The sequence below is a fragment of the Panthera uncia genome, chromosome F2, assembly GCF_023721935.1.
Source record: "Panthera uncia isolate 11264 chromosome F2, Puncia_PCG_1.0, whole genome shotgun sequence".
Classification (NCBI taxonomy): Eukaryota; Metazoa; Chordata; class Mammalia; order Carnivora; family Felidae; genus Panthera; species Panthera uncia.
Window position 1 is genome coordinate 71,776,989 of NC_064812.1, and position 7,270 is coordinate 71,784,258.

A 7,270-nucleotide genomic window follows, 5' to 3' on the forward strand; every position below is an offset into this window, starting at 1 on the left:
ACAAATGTGTGGTAATCAGAATTACTGTTTTATTTTATACCACAAATTGTTGAAAAGGGTACATGTTTCCTTAGTTATAAATGGTATTTGCACAAGGGCATATTCTGAACTTCTTGTGAAATCGAATACCATATTTGATTTATTTATATAAGCCTTTATATGAAGTGTTGGTGCCTAAGACTTATTTCTCTCTCAAGGTATATTTTTGGTTTAAAAACAGAGTTATGTGGGTTTTTAGATTTACATGCCCTTTTTATAATAATATTCCTTCATTCAAGGTTTATAACCTTCCCAATATCACTGACTGTGCTTTTAATGAACTTACGCTATTGTGTATATTTTAAATCTAATTTCTATCTCGTTTTTCAGTATCTTCACTTCCATGACCATGCAAACACAAAGAGGTTACTTTTCTCTAAACTAACATGTCCTTTTGGTCAATTTTTCAAAGATTTCTTTCAAGTCAAGCCTTTATAGCTGTAGGCTTATATTACTCTTAAGACTACAGAGGAACACATATCAACAATAGTCTATATATATCTCCTCAAAAGTTTTACCATTTCTACATCCTTTTCTTGGAAATAGTTTCTACTCCATGAATGAAAACCACACATGACTCCTCTTTTAACTCCAGCAGAGATGATGACCGTCTCCTCCTCCTCAACAATCCAAATCCTTTAAGCAAACTGCGAGCCATCTTTTAACCAGAGAAAAATGATTACAAAATATTGGACTTGTAAAACAAAACAAAACAGAACAAACAAACAAAAAAAACAGTCCTTATTTTTTTCTCTCCTTTTTTTGTTCTGTTTCGTTTTTCCCCTATAAACCAAATAAGGTTAATTTTCATGTTAGTACACAAAGTACCGGTTTTTGTTTTTGATTTTATCACATCAATGGCATACATCCATTTTCAACTTTGAGTCTCTTTTTGACTATTAATATCATTTAGGGATACAAATTAAACTTGAAAAAGAACAAGCCTTAAATAATTTAGTCGTAGCTTAAGGCAATTCTTTTTAAAGTTTTCACAGAGGATTTCAGGTTATACAGCTGAAATATTTACCCTTAAAACACGCCTTGAATGTCCCTGTCCAGAGCCATAAGCTTGATTTTGACAAATACTAGTTCTTAAGTAAAGTAATTTCAGAGTTCATGTCTAGCCACTTTCCTTCAATTTTTTAATACTCTCAGCATGTCTGAGCGCAATAATCTTTTAAACTTTAAATACAGGTTTTAGCTACTCTCCATTGCATTAATCACTCATTTGAAGTATTTTAACAAGTAAGGAAATAAATCAGCATGAAGTGGGATAAGCTAAAATTGCCACAGATTTAATAGAAACCTGGACACAATTTGGGGAAAATCTGCACAGACCTAAATTTGTTGATTATAGGATAAGTTGGAACATAGGGAAAGCACATTGGTAAGAGAAAGGAAAGAATATAAAAGCAACATGTATTTTTTTTTAATTTCTTTTCCTAATATTTCTTTTTTTTTTTTTTTTTAATTTTTTTTTCAACGTTTTTTATTTTTGGGACAGAGAGAGACAGAGCATGAACGGGGGAGGAGCAGAGAGAGAGGGAGACACAGAATCGGAAACAGGCTCCAGGCTCCGAGCCATCAGCCCAGAGCCCGACGCGGGGCTCGAACTCACGGACCGCGAGATCCTGACCTGGCTGAAGTCGGACGCTTAACCGACTGCGCCACCCAGGCGCCCCTTTTCCTAATATTTCTTAAAACAAATTGGTCTAAAATGTGATATTTTAATATGGAAAAGGCTATACCCCATCTACTTCATACAGAAAAGTTATTTATAAATGGTATATAGTATATTTACCTGCCTCTAGTTAGAATATAAGCCACCTATTCATTATGAGTTTGACCAGTCACTGGGATTAGTCTTCCGCCATTGACACGTCACTGTTCCATGACCTTGAGAAGTGACCAAAAAGAAACAAATGCTTGTGGGTGCCCGGATGGCTCAGTTGGTTAAGTGTCCAGCTGTTGACGTCAGCTCAGGTCATGATCTCACAGTTTGTAGGTTCAAGCCCCACGTCGGGCTCTGCTCTGGTACAGTGTGGAGGCTGCTTGGGATTCTGTCTCCCTCTCTCTCTGCGCCTCCCTCCCCTGCTCATGTGCTCCGTCTCTTTCTCTCAAATAAATAAAAGAAATATAAAAAAAAATTTTATGTTTATTTATTTCTGAGACAGAGACAGACAGAGCATGAGTGGGGGAGGGGCAGAGAGAGAGGGAGACACAGAATCCCAAGGAGGCTCCAGGCTCTGAGCTGTCAGCACAGAGCCCGACGCGGGGCTCAAACTCACAGACCACAAGAATCATGACCTCAGCCGAAGTCAGTCACTCAACCAACTGAGCCACCCAGGCACCCCAATAAAAGAAATTTTTTAACAAAATAAGCAAATGTTTGTGAAACCAATTTCAATCTCTAAAATACAGCTTTCAGGATGAGCACCCTTCCCTTCCTCACATGAATTCCACACTATCATAAATTTTATTCTCATTATATAAACTAAAGAGGTTGGAGTTGAAACTCATATTTTTGTATTAATGAAAAATCATAGTAGAATGTTAACCGAATTATCTCTAAACCTGCATCTGATTTAAAGTGATGGTTTATAAGCTAAATAAATTTTTCTGGGTCAATTACTTCTGTGTGCAGTAAAAATAAAACTCTAGCCAATGATAAAAGTTGAAATTAAAGAATGAGAAAAAGGCAAGAAACTCTCTGTATGATTAGTTGCCTACTTGGGGATTTCTGAAAGAACAAATTTATGGAGTTAATGTAATGAGCCAGTCTGAGATCTCTTCCAAGAACATCAGCTTGTCTAATTAGGTTTTTGGACAATTTGCCAACCATAAATAAGTTACAGGAAAAGTTTCTAGTTTCTATGAGTAATATATTTTCCTATCACTCCTTTTCAAAAAATTTGGCTTTTTTTCAAATCCCTCATTTGTTCTTGAATATTTGTAACTGATGGTTACTCTTTTTATCGATGATAGCCTCATCCTGCTATTTTCAAATAAATTGCCTGTTGACCGATAACCTTCTGAGGAACTACCTTCTTTAAAATAGTTTTGGGTTTAGGGTATATTTTCCTCTCTGGCTTTCAAGCAGCCAGTAAAATGTAATAACGTGGGTCATTCTCATGACTCAAATTTTCATAAATGCTTAGAACCTGTGCTGGCTTAAATGGCTAACAGTTAATCAAACACGTGGCAAAATTGATGAGTATTATGTAACGTACCTTATTTAACTCAGCTTATCACATTCTTACAGTTTAATTATGCTCTGTATAGTTGCAATATGCTTCCCAAGTGGCCTAGAAGCAGTAAACATATGGTGAACTACAAACCCAAATTTGTCACTTCATGTTGACATTAAGGATATCAAATATAAGTTATGATAGGAATGTGCTGTTGTGTGTATTAACACTGACTCTAGCACTGGCAGTAGAGATTTGGTTTTTATGGCCCTGTCTTTGCTGTAGAGGGTCATTTTAGTGTGCATACATTTGAAATTCAGAAAGCCTTTCAATTTATCTTAGTCCTAATTAATAGGCGGCATTCAGCTAAATAGTACTCAGAAGATCTCTTCGTCCTTTATTCTCAGATTATAAACAAAACATCTGTGAGGTCATTTTTTCCCCTTTTGACCAAGGGGACAATGGTGATTAAATATAATTTAGCATCAGTTCTGACCAACCTCTCTATGTCCATTAAATGACCAATGGTCTTTTTTTCCTCCTTTATTTTTTCCCAATTTTATTGAGATATAATTGACATATAATATTGTATCAGTTTAAGGTGAGCAGCGTCATGGTTTGATGTCTGTATATAACGCAAAACAATTGCCAAAATAAGTTTAGTTAACATCCATCACTTCCCAGTTGCAATTTTTCTGGGAAGAGAACATTTAAGATCTACTCTTTCTTGGCAACTTCTAAATATACATTATTGTTAACGGAGAGTCACTGTGCTGTACTTTACAACCCCCGAAGTTATTAGTCTAACCACTGGAAGTTTGTCCTTTTAACCATCTTCACCCATTTCTCCCTCCCCTCCCCCCTCTGCCCTCTGGCAAACACCAATCTGTTCTCTGCTTCTATGAGTTCAGTTTTTTTGTTTTTTGCTTTGTTTTGTTTTTTTTACTTTTTTATTTTTTTATTTTTTTTTTACTTTTTTAAATGTTTATTTATTTATTTATTTATTTATTTATTTATTATTTATTTATTTTGAGGAGAAAGTATGGGGAGGGACAGAGAGAGAGGGAGACAGAGAATTCCAAGCAGGCTCTGTGCCGATAGTAGAACCATGAGATCATGACCTGAGCCGAAATCAAGAATCGGACACTTAAACCAACTGAGGCACCCAGGTGCCCTTGAGTTCAGTTTTTTTCAGATTCCACATATAAGTAATATCATACAATATCTGTATTTTTCTGACTTATTTAACTTAGCATCATGCCCTCAAGGTCAACCATACTGTGACAAGCAGTAAGAGTCCCTTCTTTTTCTTGGCTGAATAATATTTCATTGTGTGTGTGTATCTATCTATCTATATCTTCTGTATGTAGATATTCCACATTTTATCTTTTGATCCATCAGTGGACACTTAGGTTGTTTCCATGTCTTGACTGCCATAAACAATGCTACAATGAACATAAAAGTACCCATACATCTTCAAAACAGTAATTTCCTTTTCTTCCAGTATACAGTCAAAAGCGGAATTGCTGGATGACATGGCAGTTCTATTTTTAATTTTTCAAGGAAACTCTATACTGTTTTACATTCCCACTAACAGTGCAAAAGTGTTCCCTTTTCTCCACGTCTCTTTGTGAAGTAATTTTAAGTTCATGAGGTAGTCAAAATGTGGTGGCCTAAACCTTTTTTAAGGAGCAGTTAAGGGGTGCCTGGGTGGCTCAGTCCTTTAAGCATCTGACTTTGGCTCAGGTCATGATTATGGTTCGTAGGGTCGAGTCCCATGGTGGGTTCCATGCTGACAGCTCAGAGCCTGGAGCCTTCTTTGGAGTCTGTGTGTGTCTCTCTCTCTGCCCCTACCCTGCTCACATTCTGCGCGTCTCTCTCTCAAAAATAAAAATAAACAAACATTAAAAAAAAAAGGAGCACTTACACTATATCATAGGCCTTGTCTCCCTATCCCCACACAGCAGACATGGGCAAAGGAAAGGAGAGAATAGGCTTCTCGGACTGTTGGTACTAACGAAGATGGCAAGCTGGCCCAAAGCATCCTCCAGGATGTCTAGCTTAGCTCCAGCTGATTCTAGAGAAAACATGACAGTTATTATTAATATTGCAATTGATTGTATTTAGAAGTAAATTTAATGTGCAAGCCATGAAGATTTGTTGGGTGAGTAGCAATCTAAAGACAGATTTTACAACAGAGTTATAGCTTGGCCATTTGGTTGTCATATGAGAAAGAGACACTTACCATATAGAAGTACAGACAATAGCAATGTCTTGTTTTGTGTTGCTGGATTTTCAGGAATGTGGAATACAGTGCTAATAGGCAAAAAGTACTTCTCTCTTTCACCTATTTATCTGCTTTCTTTGAATTACGCTTCTTATGATAGAACAGGTGGACAATGTAATTATTTATGGGAAGAATACTAACAAAAGAGGTTGATCTGCCGGAACCTAAAACCATTTTCTGAGCATTCCCCCCGAAGGCCCCTCGGCTGCATGGCTCTACTGTCCCCTCAGTGTGTATTCAATGATACAGACCAAAGCTGTTCATCAATTTCTGGAGCCACCCATCTCAGTCTCCCCCTCACTCTCTCACTATGGTAATAGTTCCCCTGAAATCCTATCACTTTGCTGGAGGATTGATGTAAGTCTCCAGCAATTAACATAATTACAAGCCTGATTATCTTCTAATTGCATTATGAGTATTTGGTTATTCACTACACAAATTAGAGAAAATTAAAGAGGAGCAAGATCCTGTGGTGTGGGCGTCAAGCTTTCTAAAACAGTTATGAGCATTTAAATGCAAAGCAATAACCCAAAGGTACAGGCCATTTTACATTTCTCTTGGCTAACAACTGATACAGTTCATTCTGGAGAAAGGTACTTTCTTTTTCTTGTTTTTCTTTTTTGGCTTGCTTTCTTTTCTTTCTTTTTTCTTTCTCTTTTATGATTAATGGCACACAAAACTCTCTCAATGGCTTATCAATCCTGTCCAAAATACCAAAATCATAAAATAAATTGCAACACTTCCATGTGGGTCTGTGTTGACTCCTGTAATAAGATCTGCGATCAGAATAAATAAATGACCGTTAAAAGTATTCTAAGTTGGACATGGAAGCTGTGACTAAAAACATTAATACTTTGTTATAAATCATCATCATCATCACCACCACCACCACCACCACCACCCTGGGAACATTCTTGGTAATAAAGACATTAAGGCATTAAATTCTGAGCTGTGTGGTCTTTATAGATTGTGCCGCAGTATCAGACTCTGAAAACTGAATTTTTCATTCAATAGAGGGCAGAAGGATCTAAATGTGGGTAAACGAGGGTACAAGTGGAGTCACTCTTACTCTTGCTATCCCTCTGTGTCAACCTCCCTCACCGTAACCCTTGCTGCCCCGCCTCTCTGCTTGACCCTCCAGAGAGTAACACGCCTTTCAGTATTATGACCGTACCTGGTAACACATATCAAAACAAATCAACCGAAGAAAACACTTATTCAAGCAATCAAACACGGAGGCCACTTGACGGGGGTGGCTCTAACGCCTCGGCGGACTGCTTAAGCAAACCGAAACCTAAGCCACGGTCAGTTCCTCTAAATGCTTCGCAGCTGAGAAAGGAAACCTAAGAACAACCAATCACCAACAGCCAAAGAGGCTTTCCCAAATAAGGCAGCTTAAGCTCTAGCCAATCAAATCATTCCCTTGCTCTGCCTCTGCCGTTCCCCAACGCCTATTGGCTGAGGGCATCCAACCACTTTCCGTTTGGTGCTGCCTTCGGATTCTAGTCGATGTTCATTCAAATAAATGCCTCGAAAGTTTTACGTACCTCGCTCAGTTTATCTTTTAACAACACAAGACATACTTTTCCTTGGTGTCTCGTTGCATATTTGGGACATTTTCAAAGAGAAGCTTATTAAGTGCTAAGAAAGAACAAAGTAAAAATAATCAGAGGGAAAAAACAACATAAATACAGCCAAGTTTCCAAAATATAGGGGCCCAAGTCTGTGGGAACTCCCCAAGCACTATTCCGGGTCT

The 7,270-nt window shown here is 37.6% G+C and overlaps 1 long non-coding RNA gene across 1 annotated transcript; it reads right to left on the reverse strand.

Moving 5' to 3' along the window:
• Positions 1 to 1,727: 1,727 nt before the first annotated feature.
• On the reverse strand, positions 1,728 to 6,859 carry LOC125924673 (uncharacterized). Its single transcript, XR_007458514.1, has 3 exons — positions 6,689 to 6,859; positions 5,155 to 5,304; positions 1,728 to 1,935 (listed from the first exon to the last, which is right to left on the reverse strand). It is a non-coding gene; the product is annotated as an uncharacterized LOC125924673 (long non-coding RNA).
• Between the last annotated feature and the right edge of the window lie 411 nt (positions 6,860 to 7,270).